This window comes from Ambystoma mexicanum, chromosome 7p (assembly GCF_040938575.1).
Source record: "Ambystoma mexicanum isolate Mex_15411 chromosome 7p, UKY_AmexF1_1, whole genome shotgun sequence".
NCBI classification, from domain to species: Eukaryota; Metazoa; Chordata; class Amphibia; order Caudata; family Ambystomatidae; genus Ambystoma; species Ambystoma mexicanum.
In genome coordinates, this window is record NC_090939.1 from 147,121,116 (window position 1) to 147,142,977 (window position 21,862).

The following is a 21,862-nucleotide window of genomic DNA, read 5'->3' on the forward strand; positions in this document are numbered from 1 at the left end:
TCTTAGTATCTGATTGGGGAACTCAGTTTGTGTCCAGCTTCTGGAAAAAGTGCTGCTCCTTGGCCTAGATAGACATTCCGTCTATCCACCAGTCACCACCCTTAAACCGACGGCCAGACCGAGAGGACAAATCAGACTCTTGAGCAGTATCTGCGCTGCTTGCTTCACCAGGGAGAAGGGGATTGGAGAGAGTTCCTATGGATCGCGGAGTACGCATATAATAACTCGTTACACAGCAGCACGGGGCAAACCCCATTCTTCGCGATCTACGGTCGGCACCCACGGACTTCCGAACTAGATATCCCTACCACCCTGGAAATGCCGGCAGTCGAGACTCTGCAGACGACCATCACCCAAGCTTTCGCCAAGGCTCAGGAACAGCTACGACAAGCCAAGGCACGCCAGAAGAAGTGTGGGGATCAGCATCGTTCAGAAGCTCCTGTCTATCAGGTGGGAGTCATGGTGTAGCTTGCCTCCAAGCACGTACCAATCAAGGGAAAGCGAACGTTTCATCCACGGTTCTTGGGACCGTACCCAGTGGAAGTTATCATTAATCCAGCAGCGGTGAGGCTGTCGTTACCAGCCAACATGCGTATACACCCAGTTTTCCATGTGTCTCTACTGAAACCCTTCAAACCGGGAACCCGTGTAATAACCCCACCTGACCCGATCATCATCCAAGGAGAACCCTAGTACGAGGTAAAAGACATCCTGGACTCCAAGGAGGTAGGGTCAGAGCTTTACTACCTGGTGGACTGGAAGGGGTATGGACCTCAGGATAGGACGTGGGAGCCTAGTGAGCATGTTCATGCCCCTTGTTTGCTCCAACGCTTTCATCGGACATTTCCCTCTAAACCCGGACCTGGCCGGAGAACTACCCTGAGAGGGGCCTTAGGGGGGAGTGCTGTCACGACCTTATCCCCTTCTAGTGGTCACAGGCCCTTAAGGACCTCATTTGGCTCGCCTCGGATGCCCTGGAGCCAGTCTTGGCGTTGCTGGCATAGGAGACGCTTGCAGGAACGGGGTTTCAATGAACGTTGGACCAGCATGGCCGCTCCCAGGTGGAATACAGGAGAACTGCATCCTGCGGTCTAGCTTCCAGGGGGGGCCCGCCCCAAAGACACCTGGGAGACCGCCTTGCTATTTAAACCACGCCCGTCTTGAGGCACGCGCTTCGCGTTAATCTGCTTAGCAGCGTGATGCTCATCTGGTCCTGTCCAGCATACGTCAGCTACACGGTGTCCTCCGGCTCCGTCGACTTCCAAGACCAGTCTCGTCTTCATCCTTCCCTGCACAGCTTCATCCACCGCCTGGGCAGTACCCTCTCCTCCCGGATTTTCGAGGACAATTCACCTCCGGGCCGCCCTGGCCTGCAAGATAAAGCAAATCACAGGTTAGCCATTTGCAAGGTCGCTTCCGCGCCACTTGGCGTTCACTCACCTGTTCAGACTCGCCTTCGGCTACTTCGCAGCTTCATCACCTGCAGCAATAGTAAGAAGGTTACTACCGGCAAATTCATCACGGCAACCATATTGGGGCAAACTGAGATGCGCCTTTCTTAACTTAGTGGATACACTTTGTTTCTTGGAAATTTTTTAAAACCTCACACAAAGACATTGTTCCACCAGTCAAGACTCAACTGAATACTTACCTGAATAGGAGTTGCAGCCGGCCTGAACTCCGGCCCTCACCAGTGAAGTAACTCGGCAATATGGTGGCACATCGACGCACCCCTGCCCAGCGTGGCAGGACGGAGAGCGCATCTTTACCTTATACAAGTGTTACCTCTACCGATTCCATCCAGGGGAAGGCAAAGGTTTCCGAAGAACTTCCCGGTTATCGAGAGGCGCCCCCGTGGAGACACAAGGTGAGCGTTACACCAAGCGATTTTCATGCTATGGCTGTTCAAAAACTGCACTTTTTCTCTATGGCAAAAATTAATGTGAGTAAGCGGAAAACTGTGCTTTTATGTTTTCTTAATAACGTTTTCATCATTTAACTAATTGTTCCCAAAATGTCCAGTTTAGGGGTCTCGGGACAACCTTTTTGTTTGGAAAATGACATCCAAAGCCTTCCAGCAAGTCAAATGGAAATTAAGTCAATGATTTGTACCCAAGATGTTTCTTTTGTTGGTCCAAATCTGCCAGCAGTTTACTCGCTAACGCTGTTCAAAAATTGCTCCTTTCCTCTATGAGAAAATGAATGGGTGGAAAACGGTGGTGTTTTATTTGCAAAATAACTTTTTCATTCTATAACATTGTTCGGAGAAATTGCAGTTTGGGGAGGGTCCCATGACAAACCTTCTGTTTGAGAAATGTCATCCAAATTCATCCCGCAAGTCAAAAATCATTAGCAATAGAATGTTGGTAAAAAGATGGCTGCTTTGTGATTTCCGGAAAGCCTCTGAGCCTCTCTGCGGCAAAGCACCAGGGCAGATATAGCTATAACTATGGGAGAAGGGGGCACACCCTTCTCCATCAAATATTTAAAAAAGTACTGTATGGAATAACCCCAGACTCCTCCCAGAAATCGAGTCAATGCTTCGTGACCAAGAAGAATCTTATTTGGTTAAAATCCATCCAGCGGTTTTTGCCCTGTACTGCACAGAAATTTGGACTTTTTCTCTATGGGAAAAGGAATGAGAGTAGACCGAAAGCAGTGTTTTTTTGCTTTCTTAATAAAATTTTATAATCTTTCCCAAAATGTCCAATCTGTACGGAGGCCCTTGACAAACATTTTGTTTGCAAAATATCAGGCAAATCTGTCATGCAAGTCAAAAGTTAATAGCAATTTAATTTGTGTATGTGGTAGACCCTGTACAAGAGTGCAGGGAAGGCGGAAGGCACTACAGGAAACGGTCTTGCATGCAGGAATCGCGGCAAAACACTGAGGCAGCAAACCATTGATGTCAGCCAAAAAAATGTTCTTTAATAAATTAAATGTCCAGGACAGAAAAGAAAACAGCACGAAAATGACGCGTTTCGCGGTAACAAACCGCTTGCTCACGTTAATATATATATATATATATATATGTATATATATATATATATATATATATTTTTTTTTTTTTTTTAATTATTTTTTTTAAAATTTTTTTTATTTTTCTCACAACCAGGAAAACTTTTGCAGATTCCTGCAGAGGGATTTGCACTCTACACACAGTGAACACCAGCATATAGCTCCACCAAAGTTTTTAGGAAATCAACCCGACAGCCGTCAGAGGAACGAGTAGCAGACATTTCGAACTAACGGAGGCAACAGCTCGCGGTAATAAGCTAAATTGGGCAATTTATTTGGAATTTGATCGAACCCATTGAGAACCATGCTACTGACATAAAAAGATGTATTATGTCCATGTAATTGGAGAGATTGATGCTGACGATTTAAGCACTCACCAGAAGCCTGATATCACATATGAAAAAGGTTTTTTGAAGTGGACTGGAATAAGAAAGGTGTTCCCGGAAAAACTCTGTTAGAAAGATCTCAATAGAGGCTCAATCTGTCTTCATTGATCAGGGATATTGCTACGGCTGCAGACAGGATTAATCAATTTTTTCGTTGCCCACACCGCCATTACAAGACGGAGGATGTGTGATCCACCCTACTATATCTAATGGGACTTTATTGTTGTTCCCGTTTATGTCCTGAAGACGTTTGACGTACTCAGTGAATTGATTGAAGTCTATAAGATACAACCGAAACACGTGTCGACCCACTGCATGATTAAAAACAGGCAATTATCGGAATTTTGAACCAAAATTGTGTTTTTTTGATGTATAAAATTGTTGGATTGTGACCTTAAAATTTAGGTTATAGTGTATTTGTGTGATTTGTTTGAATGAGGAAGTGAATGAATTGAATGTAGGGATGAATGGCTTTATGGATCAAAAACAAATATGAATTGTTGTTATTTCATGCTGTCAATTATTTTACACCTATTTGGTGAATATTTAATAAAAAGATCAGAAAGAATCTAGAGAATCATTTGTCGATGTTTGTTAAAAAGATAAATGAAGAGGTTGTCATCCTCTATCCAAGGGTCCACCTTTGTTGTTTGATATATATTTAGCCCAAAGGTCCTGGATATTATTGGGCAATCCCCTTTATTTTTGAAGCTCTTCATCATATCCAGTTCATTTGGCAAAAGTTTAAAAAGAGAAACAAAACATGGAGCGACACGTTTCGCGGCGTCCTTGCTGCTTGTTCACACACAAAATACAATGCACCCAGTGACACTTTAAATACACAACTCTATGGTTAGTCTTCATTGTCTATTTTCACTTTCCATGTTTTGGAGTCTAGCATGCCTCAAACCGGCTAATGGTTTATTTCGGCGGCAATTTTGTAAAGGTCACTTGTATTTATACAATGCCACCAGTATATTATGCTCAGTGCATACTTAAAAGACATTCTCCACACTTTGAAATAGCTAATTGATTTAAAATATGCTGTTTTTTTGTAATCAATGTGCAAATATGTATGCCAGCCAATTTTGTTAAAAAAACATAATTTCATTACATTATCAATTTTTCAAAGTGCTTCGTGCATACATTTCTTAGCTGCCAAGACATGTACTTCTAACCACACCCAATAACGCAATCAAATGATAAGTGCAAATGCTCATATTGATTATCTAGCTGTCATGCCATTCTTTTTAACTGGGTACAGCAATGATGTCAACAGATTTTAAAATGTCTAAAGTGCATAGTGTATAGTTTTTCCGTAATCGATGTGCAAATATGCATGACATCCAATTTTGTTAAAACAAACATAATTTCATTAGGTTGTCAATTTCACAAAGTGCTTTGTGCATGTATTTCTTAGCTGCCATGACATGTACCACTATCCACACCCAATAACACGATCAATGAAAAGTGCAATGCTCATATTCATTATTTAGCTGTTTTACCATTCTGTTTAGCTGGGTGCAGCAATGATATCAATAAGATTTAAAATATCTAAAGTGCATAGTGCATAGCTTACCCGGCTGCCATTCAATTATTGCACATTTACTTATGTATATTCAATATAATAACTCTATATTGCACTTTATTAATCGCATCGTAAAGCCAAAAAAATATTGTTTTCAATGGAGAACACCCTTAATCGAGATATTTCAAATCTCTAAAACCAAGCCGTATTTGTTTGAACAATGGAGAGCCTAGTGCTCACCATTGTATCATCCATAAATCTCTATTGGACTATAAAAACGAAACGAAACGAAAACTACCAATTTGCAACCTATACCTTCAATCATTATCATAATTTTCATGAAATACTTATAAAAATAGTAAAAGAGAAAAATAAGTGAAAAAAGGTGAAAAAAAGGTGAAGAAAATCCCATTGTGAGACATAATAACCTTTGGAGGAAGAGCCGATTGATTGAAATTCTTATATAAAGGCAGAAAAAAGGAATAGAAGAATTAAGGATGTTAGTTGACATAGTTAAAGAGAAGCAGACAATTCAGCTAAATGTTCCCCTTAATCGCATTTAATTCGTACATATACTAAAGTGCCCAAAAATGAGTATAATTCCTCATCAAGGTTATATCCCTTGGTTTTTTTTGTTGTTTCAAAGTCTAATATAAACCAGGTTTCCATTTGGCGCAGTTCCAATTCTCTATTGCCCCCACGCTGATTTTCCTTGATATGAAACAGACCAAAAAATCTCAGGCTTCCATTTTTCCATCATGAACATCACAAAAATGTACTGCCATTGGGTATGTGGCGTCAACGTTCTTTATAGCCCTCATGTGTTGTAGAATTCTCAATTTTAATTTACCAATGGTGCTCCCAATGTACCAGAGGTCACATGAACACATGAGGGAATATACAATGAATTCTGTGTTGCAGGAGATCCTTGGTTTTAACTCAATTTTGTGGCCCAACTCTGGATGTACATACTCAGTTGTATTCCATGCATATGTGCATGCCTTGCACTTCGTACACTTGAAAAAGCCATTAGTAATTTTGTTCTGACAGGTAGTGGTATTTGAGTTTTTGGTCTTGGGGGGCCAGATAGCTACTGGCCGGTAAATCCTTTAGAGAGGCTTTCTCTTTCTAAAAGCTATATTCACTCTCTCTTCGAGATATGGTGCCAAGGTTTCATCTGATAGAAGGACATGCCAATGTTTGTGTAAAATTTGTTGAATATTGTTAGAGTGCGCACCGTATGTGAGAATTAAGTGAATTACATTGTTATTGTCTATTGCTTCTGCTTCACGATTCGTGTTTAATAAGCTTGCCCGACTTAGGCCACGTGCCTTCAAAATATGCTTATTCTAATACGGCCTTAGGATACCGTTGTCTCCCAAAGTTTTTGGCCGTATACTTGCATTCCTTGTCAAAGCAATCTTGAGCAGTTTCGCCGAATTCTTAAAAATCCACCATACGGTATGCTCCACTTCAATGATACAGGATGATTGCTGCTTGCTAACAAAGGCATATTTGAGCTCGTTGGTTTACGGTACAGCTCCTTTGCAATTTCATCTTTTTCAGATCTCACCAAAACATCCAGGAAGATAATTGACTTTCTACTATGTATTTCTGTAAATTTGAGTGTCAAGGCATTAGTATTCAAAATATTTACGAAACCTTTTCGTCTCCATTCCAAAGGATGAACAAGTCATCTATAAAGTGCAGCCAAAGGACCACCTGATTTGTATATTGACTATTACTCTCTGTCCACACTATGGTTTTTTTCCCACCACCCCATGGTTACGTTCGCATATGACAGAGCAAAACATGTTCCCATGGCGGTGCCCCTTAGTTGATTATAGTATTTGTTTTCAAACAGAAAAACATTATTCATTAGGCACAAATCCACCACTTCTATAATCATCTCGCCATGGGAAAGAGAATTCAGTGATCTGCTGTTCAAATAGTGTTTACAAGCTCTCTTGCCATCATTATGTTCAATAGATGTATACAAAGAGACTACATCTAATGTAGCGAACATGTAATTCTCTTCCCAAAAAATTCCTTCAATTTTGCTTAGAAATCTTTTGTGTCACGTAAATAGGAAGGCAAGGTAAGGACTAGAGGCAAAACCAGATCTATATATTTGGACATGTTTTTTAATGCTGCTCCATTTAGGGAAACGATGGGTCTGCAGGGTGGACATGTGAGGTTCGTATGCACTTTGGGTAAAAAGTAAATAGTTGGAGTAATGGGAAATGTATTCAAAAGGAATTTACAGTCGTCGTCATCAAGAATATTCAAATTTGTCAATTTTTCCAGAAGACACTTAATTTTGGTGGTAATTCTCAACACAGGATTAGCAGGTAATTCTTCATAACAGCTCATGTCTGAGAGCTGTCTTTGGGCTTCTCTCACATAATCCATTCTCTCCTGAATAACGATATTTGTCCCTTTATCTGAGGCTTTGATGACTGTGCCATTAAGATTTTGTAATTCTCGCAGGACTTCTTTCTCTCTAGCAGAGAGGTTAGATTTAATTGTTTTTTCATCCTTGCTTTTTAAAAAATCGTTAATGACTAAGGGCCTCATCACGACTTGGGCGGTAACGCCGGCGCTATTAGCGCCAGCGCTATCTGCCCTACCGCCGAACTCCCCGGCGCTAATAGCGCCGGATCACGAGTTCGGCGGTAATGTTAATCCCCATTCCCCATTGACCCAATTCGGGAATGCCCCATTCCCCATTGGGCTCAATGGGGAAATTTCACGCTAATACCGCCGGCGGATTTCCCGCCAGCGGTATGAGCACGAATTGTCAGTGGATTTCCCCCCAGCTCAGAGCTGGGGCGAAATCCGCCGAAGTCCTGATTTGGCAGACCCTTAAATCCGGCGGTAATAGCACTACCGCCGGATTTAATGGTTACCGCCAAAGTCGTGATGAGGCCCTAAGTCTTGAAATCCTTCAATATGCCCGCCTGGTTGCAATATTGTAATGACCCTGGATTTTGTTTTTTAATCACTCTCAATAGGCCAATCCGTATCTATATTGAGCATATCCAATGTAATTTCTGGGGTATCGCTGAGAGATTATCCTGATTCTAGCTGAGCGAGATCTATAAACCCCTCTAGATCTTTAATCGCTACTGCTGTTTTGCCATGTGGCCTCTCTTTAGGCTTGATTGTTGGTGGATCAAGGATGAAGAATTTTTTAAGTCGTATTTTCTGCATATATTTGTAGAAATCGATTCTAGTTTCAGCCTAGTTGAACAATGCCGTTGGGCAGAAGTTAAAGTCATATTTCAGCACTCTGGTTTGTTCCTCTGTTAAAGTATGTTTAGACAGATTAATAATTGTATTATCTGGATCAATGGGCTTTATGATGTTGTCTTCTTCCCAGAGCGCGTTCTTGCACGTCTGTCCGAATCTGATCTGCTGGTTCCTATGGCCCCTCCTTGTTTCTTTTTCCACCATATCCTTCAGGTTGTGCTTGAATTGCTGCGTCCACCTAAACCCAGCATCCTCATTGCCTCTGAGCGGGTTGTCGCTTTCGCTGCTAGCAGTATCTGCTTCCGAAGTTGATGCAATCTCACTTGAGACTGGAGTTGTTTACTCTCGGTATTCTGGTTCATCATAGTTTTTCTTAGGTGGTCAAAACGGTGAGCAAATGTATACACTATCCCCCTTTTGTAGTCTTCTTTATCCCGGAGGAACTTCCTCTGTTTCCGTAGTTTTATTTCCTCTTTGTGTATTTTCAAACTTTCATCGATGCTCACTCTTAATTTATTTCCTTCTTCACTGGGGTTCATCTTTGAAAGTTGTTCGCCTATTTCTTCCATTTTAGCCAATACTTTTTGTCTATCAATTTTGGCATATTTAATCAAGATATTCAAGAATCTTTCAGAACATCCATTAGTAGAACCTCCCCATTCTTTGAGCATCTCTGGATCATGATCCTCAAATGATGGCGGGGATTAAGATACGTAAACCTCGTGGAATTCTGCCTACATTGACATAATTCTGCAATGAATGTGCCTCCCACCACTTGCTGATTTCTTTTTTTATATATTCATCTAGCTCCTTCAACAAATTAATTTCAGTTTTTTCTTTTAACGTGTTTCCCGATGAATGTTTTTCACAGCTGCATTTTCCTTTTGTGTCTCACAAAATCAGTACTGAGCATGTTCTCGCTGTTTATTTTCTCTATCGATTTGAGATGCGATATTTGCAAATTATTGCTTTGCAGTGTCCTGGAAAGAATAATCTGGATATTTATTTCCAAGTTCAGAGATCATCTGACGAGGAGCGGAGAAGACTGGCGTTTCAAATTTGTGGTTTCTTGCATGAAATGTATCATGTGTTGAAAACTGAAACGAGTACGGACAGAGGCGCGCACGGCATGCAGATTAAAGGTCGAAGACACTCACTATTGCTTTGGACTCCCCGTCCATCCTCCGATGATCAAGGGCTCCTCTGCACCTGGATATTGTATCTACAACCGGCAGCTGGGTACCACGCAAAGCCTCTCTGTATATCTGTATTCAGAGCATAGGTAAAAAAGTCTTGCAAGTGACTTGACACAATGCTCACATGAAATCCACAGTCGGTGCAAAACAAGTCACCTTGGCACATTTTTATTTCGCACAACCAGGAAAACAGTTGCTCAACCCATGGGAAGAGTAGTTTTGGGCATCTTATAACTTTGGTGCTGGTTGATGAATCCTCACCAAACTTTGCAAAAGAAGTATATGCCCAACCCCCAGATGAGTGTGGTGCGGTTTGGTGTGGTTACGCCAAGGAGGAAGGGGGGGGGGGGCAAAGTGCTAAGTGGGGTCCAAAAACATTTGAAATCTGGACAGACATACATTGAAAAGAATTTTGCTCATGCCTACAGCCTAACACGCTGGTATGAATGTGGACACTGGTTATGGCCACGATAATTTGTGCTCACTGCTTTATTTCAGAAACGATGGTGAAAGTATCATGATACATTGACTGGATCAAGAGAATAGAGTTCCCCTTGACTTTCTATGTCTATTTCTTCTTTATTCTGTTTGCCCTGTGTAGGAAGTCATACCAGTCATCCCATGCATATTCTACACAACTTAAAGTAACAAACCATGTGGATGGGCATAGGTTACTTGACATACAACGCACATCAGCATGACATCAGAACCAAAATATCTTTGTACCACGCATGTTGGTCAAGAGATTTGTGATACTTGACTGCAATACTTTGTCTTTCATCTTTTGAAGGAGTGGAGTAGCTGACATGTTTAAGAAATGAGAGCTTGTTGTTATTGTGTGTACTTCTCTGTAACAAAGTTTCTAGTTTGCTTTCGAACAAGAGGTGGAAAATGTATTAAACATTTTGCCGGAATCTTGGGTCCATAGAATACATTAGTAAAGGACGATATTTAGATGCACTGATTAGTGTTGGTCTGTCATCGTATCTTTCTCCCTTTCCTGTGGGAAAGAGTAGTGAAAAACAACATACTTCTACACTTTTTCCCATTTGCTAACTGGAGACCCTTTGGCTTGACACATTTGATATCTTTCTAATGCATCTTCCATGGTGCCTCTGGAAGGCAGTGAGTGGATTGTATACTGGTCTAAAATGTTGTTGTTGTGCACAGCAATAGGATCAACACGTTGAAATTGGCCAGTTTCTGGTACATCCTAAAATATTTGGGTGCTTTCATTTAGGTTTTCCTCTATGTTTATGTCTCCATAGTATTCATTGTTTTTCATAAGCTATTCTAGGGCTTGTTTAACTTTGTTTAGGTCAACTAGTTGTTGAAAATTTTTTGAATCTTTTGTTGGCACACCATTCACTAGTCCAATCCAACATTGTTGTAGTGGTCGACCTACTACTTGAGTTTCTACATTTTTCTTAAGCTCTAATGGTAAATACACTACTTTGCCACAAATGTCTTTCAGTAATTCTGATGGTGGCAATTTGGCAGTTTTGGGTTGGAGACGTGTTATAGCTTGAAATAGGTGCACTGTTTGAATTATGATGCTCTCCTGCAGGTTAAGTTGTTGGAGAGCTTGTGGAAGTGGAAATATTTCCAAATTATTATTGATAGCCATGATGGCATTTGGTTATTATCAAGCTTAGTATTGCAGTATGTGCATACTATTAAGGGATCAGTTGTTTACTATTTATTTTCTGCTGTTAGATATAAAGCTAATTGAAACCATTGGGATTCTTCATTCTGTTCTATTTTATAGGCCCTATCTACTAATTTTGTACATTTTTTTAAAAGGTTCTGCGACAACAGACCCATATTTTGTCTGGTATTTCTGCAGATGTGTTTTGAAACTTTGCTATTTCTTTTTTGTATGTGTTTGTAAGGAGGCTGCTGCTGGTAATTTGCTGGTTGATGTTTTCTAAAGTAATTGTATTTTCTAACTCTACTTCAGTTCCAAAATATTTAGTTTGTATGTGTTCTATTTGTCTAAGTAGTTCTTCGGCTGCTCCATTTAGGAGATTGTTATTTAATTGTTGGAGTTCTAAATCTGGACTTCTTGCACAGTACAATCTATGGACGAGTTTTCGCTTTTGAGAATGCTGTGTTGCTAACATTTTTATATGATAAGAGGTGCTTTTACAGGACGTTCCTGAAGTGCAGGCGGATGAATGTCCTCATTGTCCAGTGTGGATGTACACTGTGCACGAGTGCATGGTTTGTAAAGTTTTGTTTTTACTTTTGTCTTTTAGTTTTACATATTGATTGAGGAATTCTCATAAAGATTTGATTGACTTGACTATAAGCGCATATTTCATATTGAGCTGCATGTCCACTTGTAAACTGGACGAGTTGTTTGGACAAAAGGAACATTTGGCTGAACGTTTATTGGGGAAGATTTTTCTATTAAGCTTTCTTTTGCGATAATGCTGTCTACTAGCACGTCATAGTCCCTTACATTATTGTCTATGACAATTGTGTTTGGTTGTTCTTGTTTATATGCCTCTTTATTGAAGTATGGTTCTGTGCTGGTGCTGTTGAACCATTCCCCTGCACAGAAGTTAGAAAAGGTATCTATATTGACTTTGCACATGTTTACAAGTTTTCTTTGTATTTTCTTTATTGATGTAGTCATTAGTTTCATTCTGGTTCAGCGGCATTCTGCCGGTCTACCAGCAAGGCTACCGCCAAACTTGTAATGAGGCCCAGTGTGTATTTTAAAGCTGAAGAAGGCTTAATTATCTTAGTACAAGTAAGGTGACACACGTGGTATATTAATATGATTACATTGTAGCAGTTGAAGCATTTTCTTTCTTCTGTAGGTGTCATTGGCAATCTTCCTTTTCTCTGAAAATATAAAACAAAGGTTGTTCATAAATGTCATCATGTTGAAGTGGTTTAAGTAGTAGGGATGTTCATACATGGGATATTGATATCTTTTTTAGAAGTAAGCGAAATGGCTTTGCAAATATTTCTGTAATACTTCGAGCTGCATTTGTGGTAAGGTGGTGGTATGTGTGGGCACTACGTAGAATGTGGTAGCAGTGTCCAGTGTGAAATGTTAAGGTAAGGAAAATACACATGATAGATACTGCTGTGCTAGTATTCACTTGCAGTTAATTTCAGTAGGTGGACATGTTGGCAATGTATGGCATATGATTGGACTGGTTGGAAAACAGGAAACGTTCATATATAAGGTAATGTTTTGCCGTTAGGATTGGAGTTTATTGAAAGGAAAGAAATGCACATGTGCAATAGAAGCCCTGCCATTTTATATTTTTTCACAAGTAAAATGCAGTTGCATATTAAGTGTTAACTGGCAGTTGATGTGGGCAGGTGATATATGTTGACAGTACGTGTGATGTGGTGGCAGTTCCTAGTGTGAAATGTTGGCGCTGCATGGGATGTGATAGCAGTGTTTAAAAGGGAAATGGTTTTGCAGATATTTCTGCAATAGTTGTAACTGCATTTGTTGGAAGCTGGTGGTATATGTGGGTAATGTAATGTGGTACTACTGCCTGTAAAATAGCATAGCCTTATATGCAGTTAAAGTGGATGCATTTTGTGAATGCCTATTTTTAACAGCATTTTAGTGAGAGATATATAATGCATAAGTTTATGAACAGTAGTAACAGTTTGACATTTGTCTTAAGGTAAGGAAAACATTGACTCATCAAACAAGGCTGTGGTGGTATTAACTGGCGCCTCATTTAAGTAGGTGGGAAATGTTGGCACTATATGGCATCTGATTGAACTGATTGCAAACAGGACACTCATATGTAAGGAAAAGGTTTGCATTTGCAATTGCTCTTTTTAGCAGGAGGTAAGTGAAAGGCAATAAAATGCACCATTCTAACATTAAGGACACTGCAGTTGCAATATATTTGTACAATAGTGTTAAGTGGCCCTTGATGTGGAAGGTATAATATGTTGACACTGCATATAAAATGGTAGCAGTGGCTACTGTGAAATGTTGGCAGTACATGGCATCTGATAGCAGTGGTTCATGTGCTGGTAGATATATAAGAATGTGGTTAAATAATGCAAGCATACCTGTACTATGTCTTCTTAGATATACATATGGTTGAATCTGCAAATAGAAATGTGGAGCAGTTTGACCAGTGGATGTGATAGAGGAGACTTTGAATCACAGGACAAATGTACTCTCACAGTTGAAAGGTACATCTGAACTGTCCAACTAGGGTGACAGGGTTACATGTAGAGTTTTTGGATGTGATTGGTGGATGGATTTGTGACTGATTGAAAGTAGCCAATGACTGAGTGTTACACAGATAAACGTAAAAAGGTTAGAAGGGCTGTCCTGTGTGATGCCGTCTGCAGACATCCTTGTTAGTCTGTGAACACGCTCGTGCCATCCGGGTCCTTTAATGGTGCCCTTCATGGAAAGAGGACTACAAAGACTGCAGACGCTCGCTAGTGTCCGCGGATGGCAGGGGCATTAGCCAATCAGGTTTCTTCTTTGTGGAGGAGGAGTTTAACTATACAGGAGGACGAGAATGCTTAATTTCTTGCTTTTGGTGCTGAAAGCATGGCTATAAACAAGAGGATTGTTTTGATTTTAGGAGATTTGTTGATTCATTGGGTAAAGGTATATGCAGAGCACCTTGGCATCCCTGAAAATCTTGGATTATAAGAAGAGGAAATGTCATGGCATGGAGTGTATGGAATGGTATTTAGTCAACTGTTGCCTATGTGTGAAGATATGGTGTTTTTGAAACATGCAGACATGATTGTAGTACATTGTGAGGCAACAGTTTAGGATATGTAAACTGGAATATCTTTACAGTTTACCATTAAAGATACTTTCATGAAACCTATTAAACTAGTTCAAGCAACAATGATTATATTTTCCTGAATTATTCAAAGACAAATGTGGAAAAGATCAAACTTATTTTGTGCACTAATTGAAAAAGCCAAGTGGAATGTTAATAAAGCTGTATGTGCATTTTTACAAGATATAGGAATGGCATCTTTTCACAATGAGAATATACGACATGATCGAGTGAACATTTTTCGAATAGATGGAGTACATCTAACAAATGTTCAAAATTATTTTTTTCTGTCTAATATTACGATTGCTTTGAAACAGTTTTTGTGAAGGAAATCAAAAATAAGGAATACAATTTATGACAAACATAGTTAAAAGGGAAAAAAACTAAGAAGCTCTAAAAGAATATAACAACATAAAAAAGTCTCTTTCAAGAGCCACCACTATAGTAAGGAAAAAAGTAGTAAAGTGAACGTAAAACACCTCCTTTTTTAACACAGTCTAGTCCACAAACTATTTTACTGTGCGTGGACTACTTTACTGTGCATGGACTAATTAGGGGAAGAAAGCAAGGGGCAGTTATGGTGTTGGATGGTGTAATGTGTATGGGTAGTGTAAAAGTCTTGAGTATGGCTGACACACTTATTTAGGACAGAAAATGATTTCTGTCACCTTTTCTTTATCTGAACCTCTATCTCTATATTGTTAACCGTGAAAGGCGGTTCCCAATGGAACCTTTTATTTTTCATTTTTATTTTTGTTTTCTGGAGGTAGGGAGAGGCAAGGAGGGAAGGTGGGGTGGGAAGGTGTACCAACCACCAATAGGGAGGGACAGGTCGACAGAGGAAGATGTTGGGGCTGATTTTAAATCTAAGGTAAGAGGCAGCACTTCTCATGCTCCTTCACAACAGCCTGGAAGGCACTGCAAAGCTTTTCCCTCCTGCAGAGGACTGCTTTGCAGTACATATAGAGGACTGTTGTCCATGAAAGGAAAGGTGCTGCAGTCTCTTGTAGGGCCTGCGAGGCAGCAGAGGGAATCCTCTGCCACACAGTGGTGGATTGCGTAATGGCAGGTGCAGTTAAGGAAGATCTGGTAGAGGAGGTGAGACTATTACCTGAGAAAGGAAGAGCCTTTCCCAGGGCACCTTGGTGTAATGTGCGGGTGCGGCACGCATGTAGGTAGTACCAAAAGAGCACTGCCCATTTTGTCCACGACTGAGTGTGGCTGAACACTCGGTGTATTTAACACGGGCAGTCTGAGCCTTTGGCACCCCGCCCTCAGTGGTAGAAAACCGCCACAACCATGATTTCTTTTGAGTGCCCATGGTAGTAGGTACCTCCTCTAACTCATATTCCTCTTTCTCCTCCTCTACTCCAGTGCCCCTGTTTCCCTGTCCAGGTCTTCCAGGTGGTGGTGGTGGTGGTGGAGGCCCCTGGGGAGGAGGGATGGCCATGACAGATGCCATTTCTTCCTGTAAATTTCTGCACAGATCAGCTCCCCCGAAAAATGCCCTCTCCTGGTGTGCCAGGTTGAGAATGAGTACAAGAAATGGAGAAATGGGTGGGCCCCTTTTTAGGATCCTGTTAGAACATCCTCCCGTTCCTGGTCACAGGCACGGTGACGTGATGACGTTCGCAAGCATGTGTGACGTCGTCACACATCTGCAAACTTCGGAGATGAAAAAACTGTGTAAAAAGTTTAGAGAAGTATTACAAATGTTCCTAGCAAGTGAGGAATAGCTGAAAATGCAATTTCAAAACATCCACTGAGCACAGACAACGTCATGGACACATCATTACGCCGCACGGGTGCGGTCATGTGATGATATATTCACAAGCGTCCGCAATGTCATCAGACGTCTGGGAATGTTGGAGATAAAAAACTGCATAAAAAGTTTATGGAAGAATTAGGAATGCTCCTAGCAGGTGCGGAATGGTTGAGTTTCGATTTTGGCTGAAAAAGCGGTTTCTAAACATCTTCAGAGCACAGACATTGGTCACGGAGCTCTGAAGACCAATTGGAGTTTGGTTGAGTAAGATTGTATCATCAGCATATGATAGGCATATTACTGGCTCGTCATTTATTTTTGGGGTGAAATTATTCACCTGCTGAAGTTCTTGCTCGAGATATGCAGTGTATAAGTTATACAAAATAGGACCCAGTACACATCCCTGTTTAAAACCGCCATTGGTTTTAAAATAACGAGTGTGGTCTCCTGATAGGTTCATTCGAATTGTAACTGATGTGTGCGTGTACAATTGCTGTATGTGTTACTATAGTGTTGGATCAATTCCAAGTTTGTTTAATTTTTGCCATAGGATAGGCCGAGATATGTAATCGAAAGCTTTTCTTACTATATTGCCCAATTCAATACTGGAGAGTGCAGATATTCGTGGTTGTGCTATACGCTTTCCTAAATCCTGTTTGGAATTTACTAAACACATTCTTTTTTCTTGTGACCAGGTTTTAATTTGCCCAATATAATACTAGAAAATATGTTTTGGCTGCTATCCATCATAGCCAGCAGGCGGTAGTTAGATGGTACCAACCTATTGCCCTTTTTTAAAATGGGCATCAGTACAGATTTCCGCCAGCTTGTAGGAATACTTCCTGTTAACACAACATGATAATTTAACATTTTTTAGATCTTTGCCCATAATTATGGGTGTGCTTTAAACACCACGTTAGAGATATCATCTGGGCCTGGTGCCTGTGATGCCTTTAAGTTTTGTTATAATGTTCACTAAGGTATCCTCGTCGATAACGAGTTCTGTAAGAGGGCTGCTCTGGCACAATATATCAGGAGTGGTGCAAAGAGAAGAAGCATCGTTATAGAGCTCTTGTATATGTATAAGCCAATTTTCCTCAGAGATGGGATTTAGCTCAGTAGGTGATGCGGATTTGCGTAAATCATTGTAACTTGCCCAACACTGACATGAGTCATTTATTCTCAGCCAAGCAAATATTCACTATCCAGTCTGAGTTAATGGTCGACCTTCTGTGCTGTTTTAACCAGTTGGTATACCGGGTGGACAGTCTGATGATATGTTCTCGTTTTGGGGTTGGGATTAGCTTATAAAGGCATCTAATGGCAGCCTGATTGTTTCTTAGTGCCTGTTTTTAGTGCATTTTCCCATCATAATTGGTCACCCTATTCCTATTTATCAAGACCTTTTGGGTCACTGTAGATACAAAACTCCCCAAATCCCAATTTAGGTGTTGCAGAGCACTAGCTATGCTCTCAGAGTCATAGAGAAGAAATCATTAGTCATCTTTATATTGTTGGAAGACCACAGTAATGTGTAACCCTGTCTGTTAGAGGTGATGTCCAACTTTCTACATTTGCTGATTATAGTTGACTCCATATCTGTTGCCCAAGTTAGCACAGCACGGTCACTTATATAAGTGAATGTAATTTTGACATGGTCGCATATTTCTTTAAAAATGTAATCAGTTATAACATAGTCTATATGTGATGCTACTATACCATTTGACCAAGTACCAGCAGTCATTCCAGATTTGTTGACAGCAAAAGTAAGGTATACAAGATCGAAGAATCCAACAAGGCACGACCAATAACGATTTGTTTATGATTGCAAATGACTGAACTGGTGGAGATCCCTACTGTTAAAATCACCTGCTATAACAGTGTGTCCACTAGGAGAGGACTCGTACCATTGAAGTATTATGTGATTTATAATACTATGGATATGTTTGGTCTGGGAGCCCCCTGGGGGATTATAGATGTTAATAATTAGTGTTGGGTGTAAGTCCTTCTTAAAGGGCTTTAAAATTCCAGATAAAGCAAAAGGAGAAAGTAGGGACTTAGGGAACTGTGCTAGGGTGTATTGTGATTTTACCCCTGTGGGTAGGCCTCCATTAGTGCATCCCCTGATGTATGGAACAGCAGTGTTGTGAATGGTCTGAAAGCCATCAATTTCAAATTCTCTAGTGCACCATGTCTCCTGCAATATAAAAATATCTGTTAAAAATAACATCTTGACACCCACTGGGTGCAACAAAAAGGAGCGGTAACCACGAGTGTTCCAGTTTAACTATTTTAAGTGGTCGTTCTTATGCACAAGTCATTTGGCTCCATTAGTTGCTTGTTCGGGTTTCCAATATTGTGCTGCTAAGGCTCTGTTGTTTCCCAGATCACTATTTGCTTGGAGAGCTCGTAATGTCCTTCTCTCAGAGGTTGAAATGCCCTCATCATAGTGACCATATTTTGGGAATTTAGAAGGTTTCACAAAAGAGCCTATTGACGATGCCTTACAGCAGATGATCATAGAAAACCCCAATTGTTTGAGTGATCTGGCGTGCTCCTTGAGAAGAGCGACAATCATTGATGATGAGAGTTCATTAGAGCCTATTTGCTTAAACTGCCCACTGCCGGATGCTCAATTTTCAGTATGTCTGATGAAAGGATCATTTAGAAGTATGGTAATTGCCCAAACAACTGCAAGAGTCTGGTCCTATTTAAGAAAAGGCTATAGGCTGTTGGATCGATTTCTTCTAATATGATCCACTTCCCCAGATTTTAGAGCTGGGCAGGGGCGTTGCCAACTTGCCGTTGATGAAGTGTTGATTTGGCCATTGGATCCAAATTGTCGGGGAAATAGTTGATTGCTCGAACTAATTGGTCCCACTGTTGCTGGATATTTAAGAGGTTGCTCCTTATGACAGCAACATCTTCTTTCTGCATCTTGACTGCCACTATTGGCATTTGGAAAAGATGTTACATTTCTAGGCACCGTTGTTGTAGGACTGTGGCCATTCAACTGGACTTGGTGCCTCAGGCCATCAGGCAGCTTGTTAGTAACTGCGTATTTCTTATTGTGAGACTGGTGTTTGGCTTCAGGTAAATGATGAGCCATTTTCTTCACTTTGTTTGCTGTTACTAAGTTTTGGTTGCTACTATTTTCAAATGTAACCAATTTGGCAGTTGCCGTTTTGGCCATTTCTATCTTATCCGTGTTGGGGAGTTTACTATGTTTCGGTGGAATGTGGATCTCCTCAGAGTCCCAAATGGTGTCACAGTCAGCAGTATCATGGATGAAAGGGCATGATGCAACGGTTTGTACTAAAACCTCAGTTTGTCTGTAAGGGTGGCTGTTTGGATGATTTCTTCTTTAGGGGTTTTTCTGCAATTTTTGTCCCAGTGGGAATATGGGGCGGTGGGGGTTTTATTGCCATTTCCTGAGTTATATCTAGGAGTTTGTTCAATAGTATTTTAACTCCCATTTGATCTTTTGCCACAGTAGCCAGTATAGATGTTAAAGCATCCACTTTAGCCAGGATGACATCTATGTATTTAGGCGGAATTGTATTGTTGGGCCAAGAGCCCCCCACCCCCGCAGTGATGGATTCTCCACTAATCTGCTGGATTCATAATTTGCAGATGATTCCGAAGATGACACAAGAGCGACCAAGCCCATGGAGGGTTTTCAGTAATTAAAGTGTGTTCTCCTTCAAGTGATGCTCGTTGCAACCCCACCACTAACTTCAGTAATAAGTTGTTATTGTCAATGGTGTTGGAAGGTGTTTGATCTGATGTTCCAGTGGAGGACATGGAGGAGGATCTACATCTTTTCCCGTTTCTCTCAAGCTTGGATGGAAAGAAGCCTGTAATTGCCGACTGTATTTTATTAAAGGTGTTATTTGGCTTTCCCTTAGCTGGCTTGTACTCTCTTTTTACAATTCATCGAGTATTAGCACTCCGCAATGGAGATTTGGGGGAAGCGCCCTGCTTCATTCGTGCTGCCGGCCGGTACAAACAAATAAATCACTGAGACAGGGAACCGGGTGTCTTGTGGTTGGTTAGTGAGGACAAACTCAGGCTGCACGAGTGATATACATATTAAGCGTGCATAAACAATTGAAGTGAAAAAGGCTCCGATCTACGTGGCATCGCTTACTACATTAACCGTGATTAGCAGTGAGCTGTGTACAGCGTAGATTTGTAACTACATAGTTCTATTGTATGAGAAAGCAGCAGACTCAAAGGGCACAGCTCCGCAGTCGCCTTGCTGGTAATTACTCACCACAGCTCAGGAAGGCTTCCGCCTCTTGTGTGTCCAATTCCCACGGCTCCAAAGACAACAAAGACCAAAGACTCCACTTAGCCACCACTTTGCCACTCCGCGTGCCATGGCTATACTGGGGCTTTTAAGTCCTTTTAAATCCAGTCCTCGTAGAAGCCACGCCCACAGCAATGAAGGGACAAAAGATATTGCACCAAAGACTTCACTTAGCCACCACTTTGCTGCTCCGCGAGCCACGGCTATACTGGAGCTTTGAAGTCCTTGTAAATCCAGTCCTCGTAGAAGCTACGCCCACAGCAATGAAGGGAGAAAAAATATTGCACCAAAGACTCCACTTAGCCACCACTCTGCCTCTCCCCTGTGTATTTGGGTTATGTTCATGCTACCTGATCTCAGTATAGACGTCCGCGGACGGTAGAGCTGCTCCATTGGAGGGGAGAGCGATTAGTAGGTGTAACCATTGAAATAGATATTAGGAACCTTTAGGAAATTGGGGTGCACTGGTAATAACTTATGAAATTCAGTGAAAAACATTGTTAAAGGGACGTTAGGGTTAAGTTGTACTAATAAAAACCTTTGGAATTCAGTGAAAAAAACATTGTTAAAGGGACGTTATGGTTAAATTGCGTTAATTTATGGTTACAAGTAACATTGAAAACCAAGAAATTCGCCAGTTATGGTAAGCTATGCAACCATACCTCGCGCCACCGCCATGCACTGCTAAAACTAACTCCGAGGACATCAAAGATGATATCACAAATGACATCACTGATGACATGGCATATGCCACCAATTCTAGTGGAATGTTTCTACAAAGGGTTTTGTTTAGAATGTTGCTAGCAACATATGAAGGGTCCTCGGTAGACCTCTCATAAACCACTGCATATATGACAAAATGTACTTATTGCAACATAGACGTTCTGTTGAGGAATTGCTGTTAATCCAGCAATATAATAATAAATACATATACACAATGGCTGCAGCATGGACTATAGAAGTCGAGTATTTTCAATCTGCTAGTATTGGTCAGTAGGATCATAAGTCCAAGCATATCAGAGTATTGCCGATGTTAAATCTGGTACTAACAGCTAACAATAGAAGAATTACTACACACATGTTAGCACAAAAATATACATGGAGAGCATCAATGCATATAGATCTGGAGGTACAGACAGGGGAAGTCTAGTAAGGAGGACACAAACACCATGACCATGAAACGACACTGAGATTAGAGGCCATCATCATGTACAGAAAATGAATTGTCTGTCTGAGGCCTGCTTATTGCCCCATGTATGTGCAGCCTGAGCTCAGGCGAAACCTTAAGGAAAGTACCTTAAGAACAGAGCAGAAGGTTAAGGTTCACATATACAGCACCTTTAGAGTATGTGTATCATGTTTTCAATGCAGTATGACCAGATCAAGTGCTCTGCTTAATATTTATGTCACTGAACATAAATATCTGCTGGTATGGTATGTTATGTCATCAGTGATGTCATCTTTGATGTCCTGGATGTTAGCCTTAGCAGTGCATGGCGGTGGCGTGAGTTATGGTTGTATAGCTTGCCATAACTGGCGAATTACTGGGTTTTTCGATGTTGCTTGTAAACATAACGTCGCTTAAACACATTTTTTAACTCAAATT

General features: G+C 40.9%; 1 protein-coding gene across 3 annotated transcripts in view; it reads left to right on the forward strand.

Annotated features, from left to right (window-relative positions):
• The window catches only part of CD247 (CD247 molecule), a 385,722-nt gene that overhangs the window by 101,219 nt on the left and 262,641 nt on the right, over window positions 1-21,862 (forward strand). The gene's annotated exons all lie outside the window — the stretch shown is intronic.